This window comes from Equus przewalskii, chromosome 4, assembly GCF_037783145.1.
Source record: "Equus przewalskii isolate Varuska chromosome 4, EquPr2, whole genome shotgun sequence".
NCBI lineage: Eukaryota > Metazoa > Chordata > Mammalia > Perissodactyla > Equidae > Equus > Equus przewalskii.
Genome location: NC_091834.1, coordinates 59,639,781 through 59,662,611, shown reverse-complemented (window position 1 = coordinate 59,662,611; position 22,831 = coordinate 59,639,781). Strand labels below are relative to the sequence as shown.

The 22,831-nt window shown below is 41.7% G+C and overlaps 1 protein-coding gene and 1 pseudogene across 26 annotated transcripts in view; one reads left to right on the top strand and one right to left on the bottom strand.

The window, feature by feature from the left end:
* CREB5 (cAMP responsive element binding protein 5) overlaps positions 1-22,831 on the bottom strand; it is a 394,803-nt gene that overhangs the window by 183,098 nt on the left and 188,874 nt on the right. The window lies entirely within an intron of this gene.
* On the top strand, positions 231-18,096 carry LOC103549490 (small ribosomal subunit protein uS5 pseudogene; annotated as a pseudogene).

Genomic DNA, 22,831 nt, shown 5'->3' with positions numbered 1-22,831 from the left:
AAGAGTGAATTAAAATATATGAGTTACTAAATGCCTGCTTCTTTGGCTTTGGAATTCACACAAATTAGACTTGCAGAGCGTAAAGGTTTTACTTATTTAACTCAATATTTAATTTGCATTCATGCATTGGTCTGTGTATTTGAGAATGCTTTATCTATTTGTATGAATTTAATACTATCTGGTTTAGATTGAATGCCTGTAGAGGGCAGCATGCCATATTTATTTAATGGATGGATCCAGAATCTCTACTAATCGTGGTGGTAGTTATCATCATCATCATCATCATCATCAACATCATCATCACCATCATTATCATCATTGTTCTTACATTCCTGGATTTTGATCCTAGAAGAAATTTCTATTGCAAAGCTACAAGGTAAGCAACAGGTATATAATCCTTCTCCCTCTTCTGACTATTAATTGTGTTCATTTTTCTCTAACTCATTTTACTTAAAATCCAAAGGCTCTTCCACTTGTACACCACAAAACTCGTCTACTACGTAAGCTGTCGGCATAAAATCCTGCCACTCTGCTATTTAAATAATTCAAAACATTTTAACACAACATGCAAAGACCTATCACTAACAGAGAGCTGTGGGCAGAGAAATCAAATGGAAAGAAAGCTCCTCGCCAAGATATGTTTTCACTCACATTAGCCTGTGGTCAGAAACAAACACTCCCTATAGAATCTGTTTCTTTAAGATTCTAAAAATAAATGGATCTGTAAGTGACTTTGCAGTAATACATACAGTGAGTCAGATCAAGGAGTAAGAGCCATTTATAGAATGTGAACTAAACACACTGGCCTGAGACAACCATTTAACCCTCACCAAGCAGAGGAGCGGCATTTCGGATTGTGCAGAGTGTGACCTGTAAAGCTATTTTGAAATATAAAGATTCTTTTATCATAACTCTGGCTAAAAATATTAGAATATGACTAGAGGCCACCATAAGGGCAAAAGATTTGGCAAAAGGACAAGCAATGTGAGAGTGTGCGAGGGTCCATCTATGAGTGCACGCTGAGGCCCAACCATATTATACATATATCCATATTCATATGCACGTTAAGTAGAGATGGTGTTTGGTGCAGAGTAACAAGTTGTCATTCCACACATTCCCCTATAAAGAAGTAGATTGGAGAGTTTGGCTTGCATTGCATGGTGGTTTAGAGTGAATTTGTGTGACCATAAATAAGTCATTTAATGTCTCTGAGCCCCAGTTTCTTCATCTGTAAAATGGAAATAAATATAGTCCCTACCTTAGAAAGTTAATGTGAGGATTGAATAACATAATTCATTTAAAGCACTCGGTATACATAATAAAAGAAATGTCAGCTACAACTCTGCTCCTCTCAGCCCTGGCAGTTATAGGATGGTGCAGTTTCTCCCCTCTTTGCCGGGCCCCTTCATTGCAAGACCAAGTCTTCATATTATAGTAAATAGTTGCCTTCGGGGTCGTGTCTGACGGCTACAGGTTGATAAGGATTTTCTTTCCCCTCCTGCATGGCTGATGCAATGAACATTTTTAAAGAGATACATGACTGGAGGGATGGAGGGTGCGTGCGTGTGTGTGTGTGTGTCTGTGTCTGTGAGAGAGAAGAGAGAATGCGTGTATGTGTATAAGAATTCACATTGTGACAAGAGGAATTTGCCACCCTCCTCATCCGAGTTTCACTCGCAGGCAAACACGTCAACATTGCCTGCACACAGATCTCAAATCTGGCACTCTGCAAAGAGCAGCATTGCAAGGAATATGACTTCATATCACAACGTTAATCACTGACCTCCGCCCTGGTAATAAGATCGTTTTTGGCCCTTGCACAATTAGAATCCACCTGAGACTTCTGAACCATCTACTCGATAGCAAATTGGCAGCAAGTATTAGGAAATTCCACACTGGTGTTTGGATGAGTCTTTTCCATTGATATAGTTTATTTGGACTACAGGCTCTTCAATTAAAACAATAAATCAGTCATTTTCGTTTTCTTTTCACCTCTGGATACATGTTGCCCTTAATAAATTAAGTTACAGTCAGAATGCATGCTCATATGACGACACCATCCTGTCTTTCAGGTATGGTTTCAGGGTCACACAGAAGACTTGCGTTTGGAAGGTTGACTTCACGGCACACCACAGACACCTTCTGCTGCTCAACGGGGTGAGATCATGGTGCTGGCAGGAATTTATGGCTCTTTTAAATGAATGGGGTTGAATTCAATCTACTGACCTTGATTGAGAGGCTAGTGATACAGGCTGTGTAAAACCAAACAAGACAAAATAAACAAGGGAAAACCACAGCGCATGCGGCCACTTTCTTCCAAAGGTGACAGTACTGAATTTGGTCTGTGAAGGTCTTGTCACATGAAAGTCTAGAAATAGCTATGACCTAAACACGGGGGTAAGAGACAACCCATTTAGAGATGAATGGACACATTCCTTTGTGGTTGTAGCGTGGTTAAAATCTATTTTGGGGCAAAAGGGATATTGTAAATACTTTCCTTTGTTCATAACTACCATAACCCAAACTTTCTGGCTTTCAACATTTTGCAGTAATCCTGCATGCCAATAATTTTTTACACACCACCTAACCAGGCAAACATTATTCTACCAGAGAAGCAGGATTCCCTGTGACCTTTCTGACTCCCCAGGGCCAGCCAAGACTAGATTGGACCTCACGACTGGTCCTAGTCCAGACATCTCTAGGGACTGCCCTAGCCTCACTGCACAATTCCAAGGCCACTCAGTTCTGATGGCCCTTGGGAGATGCTGCCATATTAAGCACGTGGAAACGTCCATGTCATTCTGAAATTATTTTGGAAGTAGCGATTTAACATAACTTTTTCGATTAGCATTCGATTCCAAATTTGGGACTAGGTTTAGGTGAAATTCACTGCAGGGAGTCCTCATTGGTTTTGTAAAATGTTAATGCCAGCAAGCATTCCTTCATCTTTAATACCAACTGGATCACAGGCCGTGTCCCTTTTTCCGTTTGATTCTCTCTTTGGTAACAGCATTTCTCTGGCAGAGGACATGGCAATCTGTACAGACACCTCCTGACTCTAAAGTGGTTGGCTGGATAGGCTTATTATTAAATTCAGGTCAATCAGTGGCCTCTTTCCCCTTGACCATGATGGCTCTGGATGCCAATAAGAGGGTCAAAATGGAAGGAGCCTGGGGCCAGGTCTAGAAAAATGAAAAGTGTCCCTAACTAATTGCTACGAGGAACTCAAGGATGAATTTGAAGGCATTTAGCTATTTAAGAGATGCAGTTATCAACAATCCTGAACCAGACCAAGCCCCACCACAGGAGCAACACCTATGACCTTTGCCTTATTTTTAATGCTAAGATCTCCTCTGTGGTAGGAGCTTAGGCCTTACTACCATAACCTGCAATGTATGTGGAAGCATGTTTTCCAGCTGAGCACGTGCAAGTGAATACCCACCTCTCCCTTTGGAATATTCATTTCCCATCCAAAATAAAAAGTCCCTGCTTCTATTTGTTCAGGGATGCCATGATTTTGGAAATGATTCTGTGTGGCCTCCTATTTGCTGCAAATATACCCTACCTTGTGTAACAACTACTTCTGGCGGAGAGTCTGATTTAACTCACCAGAAGGTGAACCCAATTTGGTTTTGGTAACAAAAGGTTTAGGCATTTCCTGGATATATGGCTCCTAGTATCTCTACAAGGCCAAATACAAAGTCTTTCTAGGAACAATTACCCAAAACACCATCATCACCTAAGAAGATTCCTTCCAGAGACAAGGATGATCTTTCATTAGGCACCAGGCCCGTGTGTAGGTCTGGAGATACTAAGACATGGCCCTGGTGGATGTGACTTCACAGGAAAAGTGGACTCTGTAGCTCTCTCTTTGATAATATAATTCCCTTGTAGCACTGTTCACTGAGACACTTGGCATAAATGGGACCACCTCGTCCAAGTGGATTTAGTTATTGAAGAAATAAAAGGAATTCCTTTACAAGCCAGCTTTTCTCATCAGATAGCTCCAAAACAAAGACCTCAACAATATCAGCATAAAGAGCTCTGTAATAGTTATTTTTGGCATTTGCAGAGAATAGCTTCTTTCTATTTATGCTACCTCAATAACAGAGAATAAATCAGAGACTTGGCATTGACTACTCCGCTGAGCTATTAATTTTTAAGTCTTTCACTGATTGGGTTCCAACTATATGTTTGATGGAGACAAGTTTTATTTACTGTTTAAATTAAACAGTAATTTAAGCAAACTCATCAGTTCAAGGGTATAATATCAAAATCTATTTGCTATTGAGTAGGATTTGGTTTATGACGGAGGTTTCCTGGAGATCCACGTCTGGGGTTTAGTGAGACCATCTTATCCTACAAATGATATCAAGAAACTAACTGTTTGGGTACTCACCTAGTAAGGTACCAGGGTCCTGGTATTGATAAATCTGTACAAAATAATTTACCATGTTAATGCCTTTTACCTTCCTGTCTAGTTATTTCTTAGTGATTAATCTCTTATTTAAGCATTATCAAAAGGTCACTAGCCAATGCTGTACCTGATTCTACACTTACATAACATCAGTCTTAAGAACTAACCAGCTCTGTGAGAATGATTTGAGTAGCCATGTTGAAAAACATTTTTTCCTATATTTAGAATACAGGCAGACCTTCCCAATTTTCAGAAATATTTTTTAAAATTTTATTTTTTTTGTAACAACACTTTACATGAAATCTACCCTCTTAAGCAAATCTTAAGTGTGTTATTATACTTTACTACATATTATTACATATTATTATTACACTTTATTCCACATTATTGTTGACTATAGATATAACGACTATAGGTACAGCCGACCTCCAGAGCGTATTCATCTCGCTTAACTGACTGTTTATGCCCATTGATTAGTAACTCTCCATTTCCCCTTCCCCTGAGCCCTGGCAACCACCATTCCACTCTTTGATTCTATGAATTTGACTATTTTAGATACCTCATATAAGTAGAATCAGCAGTATTTGTCTTTCTATGACTGGCTTATTTCACTTAGCATAACATCCTCATAGCCAACAGGTATACGAAAAAAAATACTCAGTCACTAGCCATCAGGGAAATGCAAATCAGAACCACAATGAGATATCACCTCACACCTGTCAGGATGGCTATTATCAAAACACAAAAGACAACAAGTGTTCAGGAGGCTGTGGAGGAATTGGAATCCTTGCACATTGTTGGTGGGAAGGCAAAATACTGCAGCTACTATACAAATTAGAATGGGGGTTCTTCAGAAAAATGGAACTACTGTATGATTCAGGAATCCCACTTCTGAGTATTTATTCAAAAGAAAGGCAATCAGGATCTCGAAGAGATATTAGCATTCCTACATTCACTGCAGCACTATTCACAGTAGCCAAGATGTGGAAACAACCTAAATGTCCATCAACAGATGAATGGATAAAGAAAATACAGTATATACATACCATGGAATCCTGCTCAGCCTTAAAAAGAAAGAAATTCTGAAATAGCAACAACAGAACCATGATCTTTTCAGAAAAAAACTAACAATATTTGAGTATTTACCATGTTAAATGCTTCACAAGCACTATTTCATTTAATCTTCATAAACACCTATAAAGTATATGATTATAACATGCCCGCTTTCCACATGAGGAAACAAGGCCAAGAGCAGCTCAATCTCTTGCCTAAACTCTCAAAGCCCTAAGGGTTGAGCCAGCACCCAAGCTCACCTCTCCCGATTGTAGGTAAGCTCTGCTTGCTGCTGAAGCCCATGCTCTTCACTACTGCACACCATTGTTTCCATTCATCAAGATCTCATCTCCTTAAATGCAAACCTTTTCAAATCTAAAAAAATCTAAAAAGTTTACCTTATCCTGAATTTTCTAGAAGAACCTAGGAGAAGGTTGCAAAACTTTTTTCACTTATCTATGCAGCTTAAATACATCCCTGGCTCAAAGTGTAAGCGCTGAATTATAGTACCATCTTAAAAGTTATTGTTTTGAGAATCTTCACTAAATCAAGCCCATTTTATTATATTGATGCCCAAATTATGCACAAGTTTACAAGCTGTTGTCCAATCTCATTTTTTAAAAAGTCTCCTGTGTCGAAGCATGAGGATGAGCTTTGAGAAAAGTAACTGCTGGCTAGAAACGGCAAAGGACAGTAGTAACCTATTACATCTGTGTGGCATGCTACAGATTTCACAGTAATTTTTATAATTTTTTTAACCTGAGATAGGCAGAAGAGTCACTACTTGAAACAGTTGAGGCTCAGAGAAGTGAAACAGCTAGTCTAAGATCACACGTTTAGCACGTGACCATAACCCAGGTTTTCTAGTGCTGTGCTCAGTGCTCTTTCCCCATGAGCCCCTGCTCCCCATAAGACTCGGAAATGCCCTCGTCTCCAAGTTTTGCTTCATTGCCAACCTGGAGAAACAGGGGTGGGTTTAGATGTGTGGTTTTCTCACTGATGAGAATGATGTCTGTCCCAAGGTAGAATGAAATGTAGGGGAATGTAGGGGAAAACGGGCAACAAACAATTTGCTCCCTAATAGCTCTCTCGAAATCCACCCCAGTTATAGTCAGCCATTGAGAGAGAGGCATTTGTCCAGCAGAAACCTTTGCCATTGGGGAACATTTCCTGTGATATCCCAGAATCCCCTTGGCTGGGTGAATGGTACACTCGGATAACCCTTCTCTTCCAGATCCAAGCTATGGGCCACGTAATGCGACCTTGGAGTCACACTGGCTGCATGCAAATCCCACCTCTATCGTTTACTAGTGGGCCATCGAGCAAGTTATATAACTTCTCTGTGCTTGTTTCCTTCAGCAGCAAAATGAGGATGACAACAATCTGCCTCGTAGGACGATTGAGGGGCTTCAGTGAGTTCAATGTAAAGTGCTCACAACAAGACCTGGCAATGTGCCCAATGAGCAGTTATTTTTATTATCTTAATGAATGAACCCCTTGATTTCTCTATCTCCAAAGTGAGAATAATGAATAATTCTGTAACAAGAATCAAATTAGACCCTGTCTTTGTAAATCATAAAATGCTCTGCACATCTAGAGAATGACTGCTGTTGTCCTGAAGAGAAAGTTACAATGTCTGAACTATACCCGCCTTCCTATCGCAAGGCATTTCCCGTTTCTCATCAAATTGAGAAAGGGATTTATCCTGTGATCTCCAGCCTAACCTCAGTGGTAGCTTGTTAGGCAGGAATCAAGGGAGTGGAGGTGTTGTCAAGCCAGGGGTGGGCGTTTGCCCAAGGCCTGGCGGGCCTCCACCTCCCAGGGGAAGCTCACGGAGACTGTGCTTGCCGGGACGGGAGGCCTGCCCTGGCTGTGTGTGGCTGTATCTGTCTGTAGATCTAGCATTGCAGAGCCCTAGGGGTCCTGCAGGATTACCTGCGCGAAGCCACAGGCCGCCGGGAGCTCTGAAAAGTGGGACAACCGCTTACTGTGTGGGTGGTAGCTGAGGGGAGCCTAGGGCGACACCAGTCCTGAAATCAGAGCTGTATCTTACAGAGAAGTAGATGTGTTGATGCAAGGGAAAAAAACAGGATGAAACTGATTTTTCTAGAGTTTGAGATGACATGCTATTTCTGACAAGATCAGCAGGAGTGCAATTGATACAAATGAAAGAAACTTTTTTTTCTGCTGAGGAAGATTGGCCCTGAGCTAACGTCTGTGCCCATCTTCCTCTATATTTCATATGTGGGATGCCTGCCACAGCATGGCTTGATGAGCAGTGCATAGGTCCACACCCAGGATCAGAACCTGCAACCCCGAGGCCACCAAAGCGGAGCTTGCAAATTTAACCACTACACCACCAGGCCAGGCTCCAAATGAGGGAAACTTTTAAAATATCTCTTCCTTTTTTTTAGCTTGGTCTCACTTAGTGACACACACAGACTCCAAGCTCTAATGTCTTCAAGGAAGATGCAGATGCCAGTGGGGACAGCTGTTCCCCAGGCCCTCGCCCAGCTCACTGTGTGTGCTCCGCCCTGATTGCCCGCTCCGTGCAGGCTTCTCTGGGTGAAGTTCTGCCCCGTTTTCCATGTTCAATATCGATGCCATCTCCTTTATCAAGTGCCCCTCAATCCTCCCCCAGAACTCGTCTCTTCCTCCAGCATCCTCATAAAGCTCTCCTTTGCTCACCTTTAATGCAGAGCTGTCAAAGCGTGTCTGGTTTCACAATGAGTTGTGCCAACTGTGTCTGCCCTACTAGCTTATAAGGAACTGCTTCTTGTCATCTCTGTGTCACAGTGACACCTACACCTCAAGCTGTTCAAAGGAGCTACTCAATAAATATGCATCAAGTGAATAAATAAATATTTGTTGGTGATAATTAAATTGAACTGAGAACTTCATGGCCTCCCAGAAAGGCTCTGAATTTGTTAAATGAGCGTTGCTCTTTTCTCCCCCTGTTACTCTTGAGGTTGTTTCATAACCTCTCCTGCCATGAACTGCTCCCATTATTACATTATTAAGTGCCAGGGGAGCAGCAGCACCTTCTATGGTTAAGTACTGGGTGAAACTGTGATGAAGGGAAGCCCCCATTTGCTCCTAGTTTCAGAGGTGAGAACCGTCGACCTTATTTTTGAGCTTCTACTGTCACAAGCCAGTGTGATTCAAATGACAGGTTTTGGAATTGTGTTCTCTGCTTTCTTACCCCAGTTATCATCCCCTCGATCTGAGCCCCTTTTAATACACGTACCCAGAGTGGACTACACGGTGCATCAATGAGAAAGCAGAGTCCACAGCGTCTACTTGGAACCTGGGACTGTGCTGAAGCTAGACGTCACGCTTCTACCCTGCATTTGTCCACTGTGTGAATCGGTAAAAGAGACCTGAGGAAGGGGTGAAGGAGGAGTTTGGAAGCGGGGTCATTGATGGTATTTTTCCTCTATAATTAGAGATTAACTTTATCATGCAAACGATTAACAAGAGTCATCCAGATGTTCTTCTAAATTGCTTTTTTTCTCTCAGGGATGTTGTTAAATACTGCCTATGCTGGCTTTGCATAGCAAAGACACTTTCCACAGGTAAAATTCCAAATTTAGCTCTCAAGTACTTGGAATCATTCTCGTGGATGATTTCAACAAAACTTCCAAGAACCTTGGCATCCTTTTCTCAACTCTCTGAACTTCAGGCTAAGGCTTCAAGAATGGTACCTCCAGGAGATCTCCAAAAGGCTATTGCCCACAATGGCTACTCCCTAGACTTTATAGATGTTTATGTAGCATAAACACTTGTTTAAAGAATAAAAAAATAAATGAATTACTGAATTAATGGATGAATAAATGAAATAACGCATTCTTAGAGATAGCTCTTCTTGGTCATCAGATTCCTAAGCATCCTAATATGGACATATATATATATATATATATTTTTTTTTTTCTTTGAGGAAGATTAGCCCTGAGCTAACATCTGCCACCAATCCTCCTCTTTTTGCTGAGGAAGACTGGCCCTGAGCTAACATCCATGCCCATCTTCCTCTATTTTATATGTGGGACGCCTGCCACAGCATGGCTTGATCAGCAGTGTGTAGGTCTGCACCTGGGATCCGAACCAGCGAACGCCAGGCTGCTGAAGCAGACGTGTGAACTTAACCACTGTGCCACTGGGCTGGTCCCTGGACTCATATATATTTTTAATCGTGAATGAAAATCATCTAATGCTTTAGCTGAAAGAGACCTTAGTGATAGAATCTTATACACAATTTTTAAAAGTCATGGCCTGATTTGTTCAAGTGAAATTAGAAAAAAACATCTTTTCTGGTTGAAGTGTAGGTAGGGGTCTGGAGCCCACCAGCTCTGAGAAATTACATGGCTTGTCCAACATCATACAGATCTCAGAGGTACAGCTAAGACTCCTGAGACCCTGGCCTGGTGTTATCTGCTACAGGATACCACCCTTTATGGGTGGAGGGCTGTTTCTGGGTACTTAGGTAAACGGATGTCTTTGTGATGCTAAAATAAATGGGCCAAAGGCTTTAAGAAGTTTTGAACTGGACTTCAGGGTAGCCACAGAGTTGAGGGTAGCTTCTCTTTATAGAGGCATTTTAGCTAAAAAAAATGAAGAAGGAATGATAGAATCAGACTTCACCATTCTGCAATCCCTAAAAAAATAACAGATCCAGGCAAAGACTGCCAACATCCCAAAGAGAGACAAGCAGAGAGTTGGTGCCTGCTGACAGAATTATTTCACATTGCTTGTGAAGTACCCTGGCCAAAAAATGAACTCGACTCTAGATCAAATGTAGAAAGCCCGTAATGACTAATTTACAGGAAATACAAGAAACAGAGGAACTTGTTAAACTGACACCATGGAAATGTAATCAACAATATTCATACTGTACAAAACTCTACAGGCTCTTCAACAAAATGAATTGCAAGGAAAAACAAAAAGGGATGGGGGGACTGATGTCACTAACATGGCTGAGTGAGCAGTTTTCTTTGTCTCTCTCTCTTTGAACTACAACTAATTGGACATTCTTTGATCAATGGAGGATACTCACAAAGCACCTCAGGATGCCTGAGAGACCCATGCTGCTACACATAAGAAGGTGGATAGGCTACCCAGGGGAGGAGGTAGAGATAGGTGAGAACTCTTTGGCCCCCAGACAGCCTACTACCTGTGAGCGACTCTCTCCCAGCTGACATGCTCATACCACCACCGTGGCCCCGAGGGTGGATGTGCACATCAATGCAACTGTGGAAAGAGATGACTACAGCCCTAAGCCCCCTGTGATTGCTCCTTATTCCAGTGGGAAAGTCCATGGTTCCACAGTGGCTGCAGGGAAAGTCTCTGGTTGGCCCTAGTGGAGAGGGCCTGCTCACCAAACACAAAGGCTGGGAGACCTTGGGGCAGGAGTGGCTTGGCCGGGTGAGCTACCAGTGGGCTGCATTAAACACTCACAGCTCTGCTGCAGCCCAAGGGGGCAAGTGAGATCCAGTGGGACCACGCAAGCAGATGGTGACAATCTAGAGCCCCAGCATGATTGTTCCTTGGTCCAGTGGGAAAATCCACGGTCCCACAGTGGCCCCAGGCAGAGCCCCTAGTCAGCCATAGTGGAGAGGCCCCACCCACCAAACACGAAGGCTGGGAGACCTTGGGGCAGGAGTAGCTCAGCCAGGTGAGCCACCCACAGGCTGCATTAATCACCTGCAGCTCTGCTGCAGCCCTGAGGGGGTAAGTGAGATCCAGCAGGACCGCATAAGTGGGCAGTAACAATCTGGAACCCCAGCATGATTGTTCCTTGGTCCAGTGGGAAAATCCACAGTCCCACAGTAGCCCCAGGGAGAGTCCCTAGTCAGCTACAGTGGAGAGACCCCACCCACCAAACACAAAGGTTGGGAGACCTTGGAGCAGGAGTGGCTTGGCCAGGTGAGCTACTCACCAGCCGTATTAAACACCCACAGCTCTGCTGCAGCCCAGAGTGGGTAAGTGAAATCCAGCAGGACCAGATGGTGGCAGAGGTGCAGGTCTGGGCAAACCAGCTCCTGGCTGCTGAGAAAGTCCATAACACTGCTGCAGACCCTAATGAGCAAGCGTGTCTAGGTGGGTCTGTGGGAGCAGGCGCCAGCAACCCGAAGCCTCCATGTGATTGTTCCCACAACTGACGGGAGACTCCACAGGGCCACTGCGATCCCAAGGAGGGGCCCAGCTTCAGTCAGGAACAGCTGACAGGGAGCCAGATTACACAGCTGATGCCCCCTTCCCACCAGGGGCAGCAAGTGGAAGCCATAACCAAACTCTATCTATATGCGGAGGCACAAATTCATGCCATCAAGCAGTATGAAAAAACATATTAAATTTCAAGAACAGAAGGAAAATGACAAGTACCCAGAAAACAATCCCAAAGACACAGAAATCTATAACATAAATGAGAAAGAATTCAAAATAGCTATCATTAAAAAACTCAGTGAGTTAAAAGAGAATACAGGTAGACAACTCAATGAGTTCAAGAGCTACATCACAAAAGAGCTTGATATTATAAAGAAGAACCAATCAGAAATGTTGGAGATGAAAAACACAATGGAGGAGATTAAGAAAAATCTGGACTCCCTGAACAGCAGGGCTGATTATATGGAGAACAGAATTAGCATTTTGGAGGATAGGAATATAGAAATGCTTCAGATAGAGGAGGAGAAAGAACTAAAACTAAAAAGAAATGAAGAAACTCTCCGAGAAATATCCTACTCAATTAGGAAATGCAATATAGGGATTATAGGTATCCCAGAGGGAGAAGAAGAGAATGGAGCAGAAAGCTTGTTCAAAGAAATAATTGCTGAGAAATTCCCAAACCTGGGGAGAGAGCTGGAAATCCATGTGATAGAAGCTAATAGATCTCCAAACTTTATCAGTGTAAAAAGACCAACCCCAAGGCATATAGTAGTGAAGCTTGCAAAAGTCAATGACAAAGAGAAAATATTAAGGGCAGCAAGGCAGAAGAAAATAACCTACAAAGGAATCCCTATTGGTCTGTCAGCAGATTTCTCAGCAGATACCTTACAGGCTTGGAGAGAGTAGAATGATATATTCAAAACTCTGAAAGATAAAAACTTGCAGCCAAGAATACTCCATCCAACAAAAATATCCTTCAAATACGATGGAGAAATAAAAACTTTCCCAGATAAACAAAAGTTAAGGGAGTTCACCACCACAAGACTGCCCCTCCACCACCACAAGAAAAGCTCAGGAAGCCCCTCATACCTGAAAAAAAAAAAAAAAAAAAAAGAAAGTGGTTACAAAACACTGAGCAAAGGAGAGAAGTAGAAAGACAAAATCAGAAAATTGCAGTTCTCCATCAGAACAGGTTAGCAAATGCTTAACTATAACATTAAAGATAAAGGGAAGGGAAACACCAAGAATAAATATAATCTTGTCATTTTAACAACAAACTCACAACACAAGAAGAAAAAAAGATCTGACAATAACAACCTAGAGGGGGAAGAAGAAAAGAATGGAACTGGCTTAGTCTAAGGAAATAGCAGGCTATCAGAAGATGGACTATTTCATCTACGAGATGTTTTATACAAACCACCTGGAAACCACTAAACAAATAATTAGAACCGAGACACAAATTACAAATAAGAAGAAAACCAACATAGAAAACTACCTAACTGAATTGGTAGTCCAAAATTCATGTGATGAGAAACAAAGGAAATGCAGAAGAACTGGAAAACGAGCGATAAAAGAGCAGCATTAGGCCCCCACATTTCAATAATCACTCTAAATGTAAAGGGACTGAATTCTTCAATCAAAAGACACCGAGTGGCAGGATGGAATAAAGAACAAGACTGAACAATATGCTGCCTCCAGGAAACACACCTCAGCCCCAAAGACAAACACAGACTCAGAGTGAAGGGATGGAAGACGATACTCTAAGCTAATAGTGAACTTAAGAAAGCAGGTGTCACCATACTTCTATCAGACAAAGTAGACTTCAAGGCAAAACAGGTAAAGAGAGAAAAAGAGGGGCAGTTTATAATGATAAAAGGGATACTCCAGCAAGAAGACATAACACTTATACGTATATATGCATCCAACACAGGAGCACCAAAGTACATAAAGCAACCATGAACAAAACTAAAAGGAGATATCAACAACAACATGGTAATAGTAGGGGACCTCAACACCCCATTAACACCAATGGATAGATCATCCAGACAAAAAATCAACAAGGAAATTGTAGAATTAAATGAAAAACTAGACCAGATGGACTTAATAGATATATATAGAACACTCCATCCTGAAACAGTAGGTTACACATTCTTCTCAAGTTTGCATGGAACATTCTTAAGGATAGACCATATGTTGGGAAACAAAGCAAGCCTCAGCAAATTCAAGAGGATCGAAATAATGTCAAGCATCTTTTCTGACCACAATGCTATGAAACTATAAATCAGTTACAAGAACAAAGCTGAGAAAGGGGTAAAGATGTGGAGATTATATAACATGCTACTGAATGACCAATGGATCATTGAAGAAATTAAAGGAGAAATCCAATATAATCTGGAGACAAAGGAAAATGAAAACATGCCATACCAACTCATTTGGGATGCAGCAAAATCAGTCCTAAGAGGGAAATTCATCACAATACAGGCTTATCTCAGTGAACAAGAAAAATCTCAGATAAGCAATCTCAAACGACACCTAACAGAATTAGAAAAAGAAGAACAAACAAAGCCCAAAGTTAGTAGAAGGAGGGAAAGATTAAAAATTAGAGCAGAAATAAATGAAATTGAAGCAAAAAAGACAGCAGAAAGGATCAATGAAACAAAGAGCTGGCTGTTTGAGAAAATAAACAAAATCGACAAACCTTTAGCCAGGCTCACTAAGCAAGAAAGAGAGGACTCAAATAAATAAAATTATAAGTGAAAGAGGAGAAGTCACAACAGATACCACAGAAATACAAAAGATTATAAGAGACTACTATGAAAAACTATATGCCAACAAATTGGACAACCTAGAAGAAATGGATAAATTCTTAGACTCTTACAACCTCCCAAAATTGAATCAAGAATAAATAAAGAATCTGAATAGACCAATCATAAGTAAAGAGATTGAAACAGTTATCAAAAGTCTCCCCAAAAATAAAAGTGCATGACCAGACGGCTTCTCTGGAGAATTCTACCAAACATTCAAAGAAGATTTAATACCTATCCTTCTCAAACTAGTCCAGAAAGTTGAGGAAGATGGAGCACTTCCTAACACATTCTATGAGGCCAACATCACCCTGATCCCAAAACCAGACAAGGACAACACAAAGAAGGAAAACTACAGGCCACCATCACTGATGAACATAGATGCAAAAATCCTCAACAAAATATTGGAAAACTGAAAACAGCAATAGACTAAAAAGATCATATACCATGATCAAGTGGGATTTATACCAGGGACACGGGGATGGTTCAACATTGGCAAGTCAATCAACGTGATACACCACATTAACAAAATGAGGAACAAAAACCACATGATCATCTCAACAGACGCAGAGAAAGCATTTGACAAGATCCAACATCCATTTATGATAAAAACTCCCAATAAAATGGGTATAGAAGGAAAATACCTCAACATAATAAAGGCCATATATGACAAACCCACAGCCAACCTCATACTCAATGGGGAAAAACTGAAAGCCATCCCTCTGAGAACAGGAACAAGACAAGGGTGCCCACTCTCACGACTCTTATTCAACATAGTACTGGAGGTTTTGGCCAGAGCAATTAGGCAGGAAAAGGAAATAAAAGGAATCCACATAGGCAATGAAGAAGTGAAACTCTCGCTGTTTGCAGATGACATGATCTTATATATAGAAAACCCTAAAAAATCCATTGGAAGGCTACTAGAGGTAATCAACAATTACAGCAAAGTTTCAGGGTACAAAATCAACTTACATAAATCAGTAGCATTTCTATACTCTGATAACAAACTAACAGAAAGAGTACTCAAGAACACCACCCCATTCACAATCTCAACAAAAAGAATAAAATATCTTGGAATAAATTCAACCAAGGAAGTGAAAGACCTTTACAATGAAAACTACAAAACTTTCCTGAAAGAAACTGACGATGACATAAAGAGATGGAAAGACATTCCATGCACATGGATTGGAAGAATAAACATAGTTAAAAAGTCCATGCTACCTAAAGCAATCTATAGATTCAATGCAATCTTAATCAGAATCCCAATAACATTCTTCATAGAAATAGAACAAAGAATCCTCAAATTCATATGGGGCAACAAAAGAACTCGAATTACAAAAGCAATCCTGAGAAAAAAGAACAAAACTGGACGCATCACGATCCCTGACTTCAAAATATACTATAAAGCTACAGTAAGCAAAACAGCATGGTACTGGTACAAAAACAGGCACACAGACCAATGGAACAGAATTTAAAGCCCAGAAATAAAACCTCACATCTATGGATAGCTAATCTTTGACAAAGGAGCTGAGAACATACAATGGAGAAGAGAAAGTCTCTTCAACAAATAGTGTTGGGAAAACAGGACAGCCACACGTAAAAGAATGAAAATAGACCATTCTTTTACACCATTGACACAAATAAACTCAAAATGGATCAAAGACTTAAAGGTAAGACCTGAAACCATAAGACTTCTAGAAGAAAATATAGGCAGTACACTCTTTGACATCAGTCTTAAAGGGATCTTTTTGGACAGCATGTCTTCTCAGACAAGGGAAACAATAGAAAGAATAAACAAATGGGACTTTATCAGGCTAAAGAGCTTCTACAAGGCAAGGGAAAACAGGATTGAAACAAAAGAACAACCCACCAACTGGGAAAAAATATTTGCAAATCAATATATCCAACAAAGGGTTAATCTCCATAATATATAAAGAACTCACAGAACTCAACAACAAAAAATCAAACAACCCCATCAAAAAATGGGCAGGGGATATGAAGAGACATTTCTCCAAAGAAGGTATACATATGGCCAATAGGCACATGAAAAAATGCCCATCATCACTGATCATCAGGGAAATGCAAATCACAATTATATTAAGATATCACCTTATACCCACTAGAATGGCTAAAATAATGAAAACAAAAAATAACAAATGTTTGAGAGGTTGTGGAAAAAGGAACCGTCATACACTGTTGGTGGGAATGCAAACTGGTGCAGCCACTACGTAAAACAGTATGGAGATTTGTCAAAAAGTTAAAAGTAGAAATACCATATGACGCAGTCATCCCACTACTGGGTATCTATCCAAAGAACTTGAAATCAGCAATTCAAAGAGATCCATGCACCCCTGTGTTCCTTGCAGCATTATTCACAAGAGCCAAGACGTGGAAGCAAGCTAAGTGCTCTCTGACTGATGACTGGATAAAGAAGATATGGTATATATTTACAATGGAATACTACTCAGCCATAAAAAGGATAAAATCATCCTGTTCACAACAACATGGACGGACCCTGAGGGTATTATGTTAAGCAAAATAAGGCAGATAGAGAAAGACAATCTCTGTATGACTCCAATCATATGTGGAAGATAAACAAACAGGTGGACAAAGAGAACAGATAAGTGGTATTACCAGGGGAAAGGGGGGTTGGGAGTGGGCACAAAGGGTGAAGTGGTGCACCTACAATATGACTGGCAAATAATGTACAACAGAAATTTCACAAGGTTGTAAACTATCATAACCTCAATAAAAACAAAAGGAGGGGGGTTCAGATCTGTGATTTAAAAGCATTTTAAGAGATATATCAACAATTTCAACATGTGGATCTTATTTCACTCCTGATTAACATAAAGGGCATTTCTTCTCTGGGAAAGCCCCAAAGGGCAGAGGTACACTGTGCTCCTGGCATGCCAGGGTGGAAGGCGGCAGCAGCCCAGCCTGGATAATGGAGCTCAAGGAAGCAAGGTGGAGCTGGGCCACCTGGTTAAGGACGTGATCAAATGCCTGGTGAGATCTCTCTTTTCCTTGCCCATCAAAGAGTCTGAAATCGTTGACTTTTTTCCTGGGGATATGCCTGAAGGATGAGGTTTTGAAGATTAGGCATATGCAAAAGCAGAACGGCGCTGGCCGGTGGACCAGGTACAAGGCATTTGTTGCCATCTGGGACTACAACGGGCCAGGTTGGTCTGGGTGTTAAGTGCTCCAAGGAGGTAGCCACTGTGGTCCACGGGGCCAAGCTCTCTGTCTCAGTGTGGGGAGGCTACTGCGGGAACAAGACAGGGAAGCTACACACTGCCCCTGCAAGGTGCCTGCCTCTGTACTGAGTACCTCATCCCACCCCCAGAGGTACCGGGATTGCCTTCGCCTCTGAGCCCAAGAAGCTGCTGCTGATGACCAGGATGGATGACTGCCACACCTAGGCCAGGGGCTGCACTGCCACCCTGGGCAACTATGCCAAGGCCACCTTTGATGCCATCTCCAAGACCTACAGCTATCTCACCCCCCAACTTCTGGAAAGAGACTGCGTTCACTTAGACTCCCTATTAGGAATTCAATGACCTTCTCCTACAGACTCATACTAGAGTCACCCTGCAGAAGACCCAGGCTTGAGCTGTGGCCACCACAGTAGCGTTTTCATACAAGAAACCTAAAGCAAATTAATCAATTAAAAAAATTTTAAAAGGGCAAAAATCCTATGAGACAATCAAGGAAATCTGAAGGACATTTTAAAATATTAAGAAACCATGGATAACTTTTTAGTGTAAAAAATGCTATTGTGGTTACTTTTCTTTAATACTTACCTTTTATACTTACATGCTGAAATACTTAGGGTGAAATGCTGTAATATCTTGGATATGCCTCAAGTAACCTTGGGAGAGGCTGGCCGTGTGTGGAGACACGGATGAAACACGACTGGTTGTACGTTGATAATTGTTTAAGTTGGGTTATGAGTTCGTGGAGTGGGGGGGGGGGGGTCATTTTCCTAATCTTGGTACCTATATGTTTGAAATTTTCCATAATAAAAAATTTTTTAAGAAGCTTTGTTTACAATTATAACAAGAGGTAGTTTTTCTCAAATGTTAGGAAAAAAAAGCTGAAAGCCAGGAAAGGATTTCATATGAAGGCAAGAAGCTTTTGGAAGGGCAGGGACCCTCATTATGAGTGGGGCATGAGGAATCTCTTGGAAGTTCTAACAAAAGTATCTAATCTGTTTTGACCAAAACTGACTAGACCAGGACAGGGACCTGCTGGTGGTGAAGCTGATGTCTCATGGGAAAAGTATGGTTTCACTGACTTAGTCTTGGTCTCACTATCTACGTTACGGGTGAAAACAGCAGCCTCTGTATATTTTAACTAAATCATAACTAAATCATAACAGGACATTGTGAAACTATATATTTTTCAATGTAATTAAAACGTCATTCCATAACCACAAGATCAAATCCCAAATGGATAGCACAAATGACTGCCATCTGAACAAGCTTTAAAATACCACTGTAGGGACCGGCCCAGAGGCATAGTCGTTAAGTTCACATGCTCTGCTTCAGGGGCCTGGTGTTCACAGGTTCGGATCCTGGGTGCAGACCTACACACCACTCAACAAGCCACGCTGTGGTTGCATCCCACAAACAAAATAGAGGAAGATTGGCACAGATGTTAGCTCAGCGGGAATTTTCCTCAAGCAAAAAGAAGAAGATTAGCAACAGATGTTAGCTCAGGGCCAATCTTCCTCACACACACACACACACACACACACACACACAAAACCCACTGTACTTATTACCCCCAAGATATAGCATTCCTGAAACAGATCCAAAAGCTCCTGGCTGGCAAGAAGCCTCCCTGGATTGTAAGTTGTCCCTGAAAGGATGCACTGCTTTGCACTTTGGAAAGGTCATCTATGACTCTAAGCCACCCCAAGACTATTTGTAAATTACTGCTGGGGCCATTTACTAAAATTGAGATTTGACGACCTGAAGAAAATAAAGATTTTCACAAATGCCTAACGTGCTTGTGCAGACAGTCACTGGCAAAATCTTGTCCGAATGTCCTGAAATCAAATGTCATCAAATATGACAATTTCCAAAAGGGACCCAGGTAATGACCAGTAATTGATGGGTCAAATCAAAGCACATGGAGTGACCCTAAAGCTTACCTTTAACACTGCCCTTCAAAAACCCAATCCAATGCAGCAGTCATTCTTCATTCGATTCACATAAAGTCGAAATGATCTTTTATTCTGGGAGTAATAACTTGATGACTTGATACCTATGAGTCATAAGTGGCCCTTTGTGAAGGGCCCGTGCTAATGTGTTAGCTCACATTTAAGCCTAAGTTGTGTTTCACACTCTGCTCCCATCAGTGCTCCATCTTCACTGCATCTAGGGGGAGGTCTGGGCCCGGGCTCAGTGAGTACCCTCAGTTTCAGACCTAATACATTGCAATGCACCTTAAAAATTCTTAGACGGTCACACATTTGCAATAAGACATTTTTTCAAGGGGAAAAATATATTTTTACTTATTTGGCCAAAACAAGCCAAACGTTAAAATAATGGTGTCCCCACTATTTCATTCCTGCTTTGCTGAGGCACAGAAGTGAAGATACCTTCCTTTGTAGCTGCAGGGAGCGGACATACATTTGTCAATCAGGACACTCCACAATGGATGTCCAATAAGACACACTGGTCCTCTGGGTAATTCCAAATTCCTGCATAGGAAGAGTTTGGCTTCTTTTTCCTATAATGACTGCATTTGGGGAATAAACTAAGATGGCCAAAATTCTCAATACATCTTTGAGAAGGTTAAGCACAAAAATCCTGTTAAACAATAATGGGATTTGTGTGTGAAACACGACACTCTTTGAACATTTTTGAGAAAGTTACTCTCCTCTTTCCCCCCCGACTAATAACAATTCAACATTATTTAACATAATCCTACTGACAGGTAATTTCTGACACGAAATTTATTACTGGCTTGCCCTTTGAGGGCATGTTTCACTATTAATGTTTCCTTTTAAAAGCTACAGCATACATTAGATTCTCATACAGAGTTTCCCCATGTTTTCCTTGGAAACTCCTACTTTCTGTGGTATTTTACATTGCCCAAGTCTGTTTTAACTCTACATCCTTACACACACCCCCCTCCCCTCCCAATGTCCGGGAATACACTTAACGTCGAAGCATTTTATTCTACCATTATTAGGTTTACCTATAATTGAATAAACAACAAGATTAGCAGAGCATAAATTTAAATAGGTTTCTCCTACCCCTAACTGGGTATGGGTCTGAGCGAGCTAGAGGGCTCGACTTTAACATGATCACGCCGGGAAATGAGAGAGCTGCAGGTCGAGGATGCTATCCATCTAGGGCCAGCGAGACCTGCTAGCAGATGCTCTGATTGGGCTTCGAGCCTTTCACAATGCAGGACACGAGACAGTTCAGAACATATTTGTGATTCTGACTCATTCCGAGAAATGATGTTTCACCTGGTGAGTCAGCATGAAGCTAGGTATTTCCCTACCTGTGCTAACCATACAAGGACATTGCTACCTGGAGGGTTAGGTCATCTGTCCCAGAAGGAAACACACACCATCTCTGCTTTTTCTGGAACAGCTTTACTGGCATCATGAGCTCATAGGCTGGAGTTGGCTGTGTGGTGTCCTTCCTCTGAGAAGAAGGCATCGTCTAAATGGCTCGCTGGCTGGCAAAGCAGCAAGGGGCCAAGGGAATGGAATATTCATTCATTCATTCATTCTTTATTTATTCATTTGTAATTTTAGGGAGGTCAGGTTGTTGAGTTATAATTTACAGATAGTAAAATTCACCCTTTTTAATACGCAGATCTATAGGATTTGACAAACACACACAGTAAGGTCACTACCACTGCAACCAAGATACAGAACAGTTCTAATCCTCAAAAAATTCCCCCATCCCCTTTATAGTTAACCCCTCTTCCCACCCATTATATTTATTTAAAAATAATATTCAGATGATTTACAACAAAGACATGAATTCACTTACAGTTTGATTCATGGACATCCTTACAGCTTGTCCTTAATACAGTGGGGGATTTATTGGTGACGAGCTTCAGGGAACTCAATACCACCAGACAATTGAGGACAGATTGGGGAAGAACGATTGCCTCATGTTGCCCTAATAGATAGCCTATTTCTGCAGAGAAACACAAGCAGGAGTAATTCCACGAGGTAAATTCTGAGCCTCCTAACTCTTCCTCTAAGTTTAAGAGGAAGACTTGTATTTCCCTCCAAGTTTAAGGAGAAGACTAAGTTCCCTTCAGTCTCTCACCTCAAGCAAATTCTATCTGGGAAAAGCTGGGGATAAACACACACACACACCACCCTACCTCGGCCCGGCCTCTCTTTGCATAGCCTCACACACACATACAACTCTCTCTCTCTCCTTTGCACACACACACGAGAAACAGAGGTAACACAGAAATTGCCAAGGCGGACTGTCTTCCAAAGTGGTCATTAAATCCCCAAGGCCCTGATGGACCTTCCAGGCCCAGAACTGTGCAGAAGCGCGGGGTGAGAATCCTTCCCGAGCAGCTGGAACTGATCCGAGGCCCTTGCCCATTAGGGAAGAGTTAAATTCCTAGGTTACTGGGCCATTAGCAGCTCAGCCATCCATTTTTCATTTGAAGGAACCTTTTTAAAGGTTGAATTCTTATCTTCAGGAGGCCTGTAAATGCAGTTCTTGTGTTTTCATTGGGTTTATTTAGCCTGGGGGATTTAGGTCCCTCTGTTTAGGCAGTAAATTTTCCCCTTTGTGTGAATGTATGTGGTTAATATACTTAAAAATCCATCAGGCAAGGCTAACAAAAATGCAGCCGCCTTTACACAGCAGTTTTTGGCAAGAATATAGTCACTCAGGATGGCTGCGTGGTGCTTATAATTGAATTGTGGTCACTAAGCCGAATGCTATCAACTTCCGTAAAAACCCAAAGCCAGATACCTCTGAGCACGCCTTTCACCACCTCCCCTTGGCCCCTTCCCCTTGCTGCCAGCTCCCCCTGTTCACCGAGCTGGCAGAGTGGGACACAGAGAGAAACCCAAGACGAACAAGCAAGAGACACTGCGACAGCCTTTAAACATGCACCATAAAAGATTGACTCCAGGGTCTGGACGGCCAGGACTGAAGACCTTACAGCATGAATTCCAATGCTTGGGAGGCCAGTGGAGGAGAAACTGCTCAAGAAGAGGAAAACTACAAAGGTCCTCTAAGACGCCCTTAAAGGCTTCCAACTCTTGGTTGAAAACAGTGTTAACATTTAGCCATTCGAGTCAACATTGTCTGACACTAGGGGCAGAGATTCCAGGCCCCCCAAAGACCCCTTACAATGGTAACCTCAGACAACCTCTAGTCAGTTAGCTGGC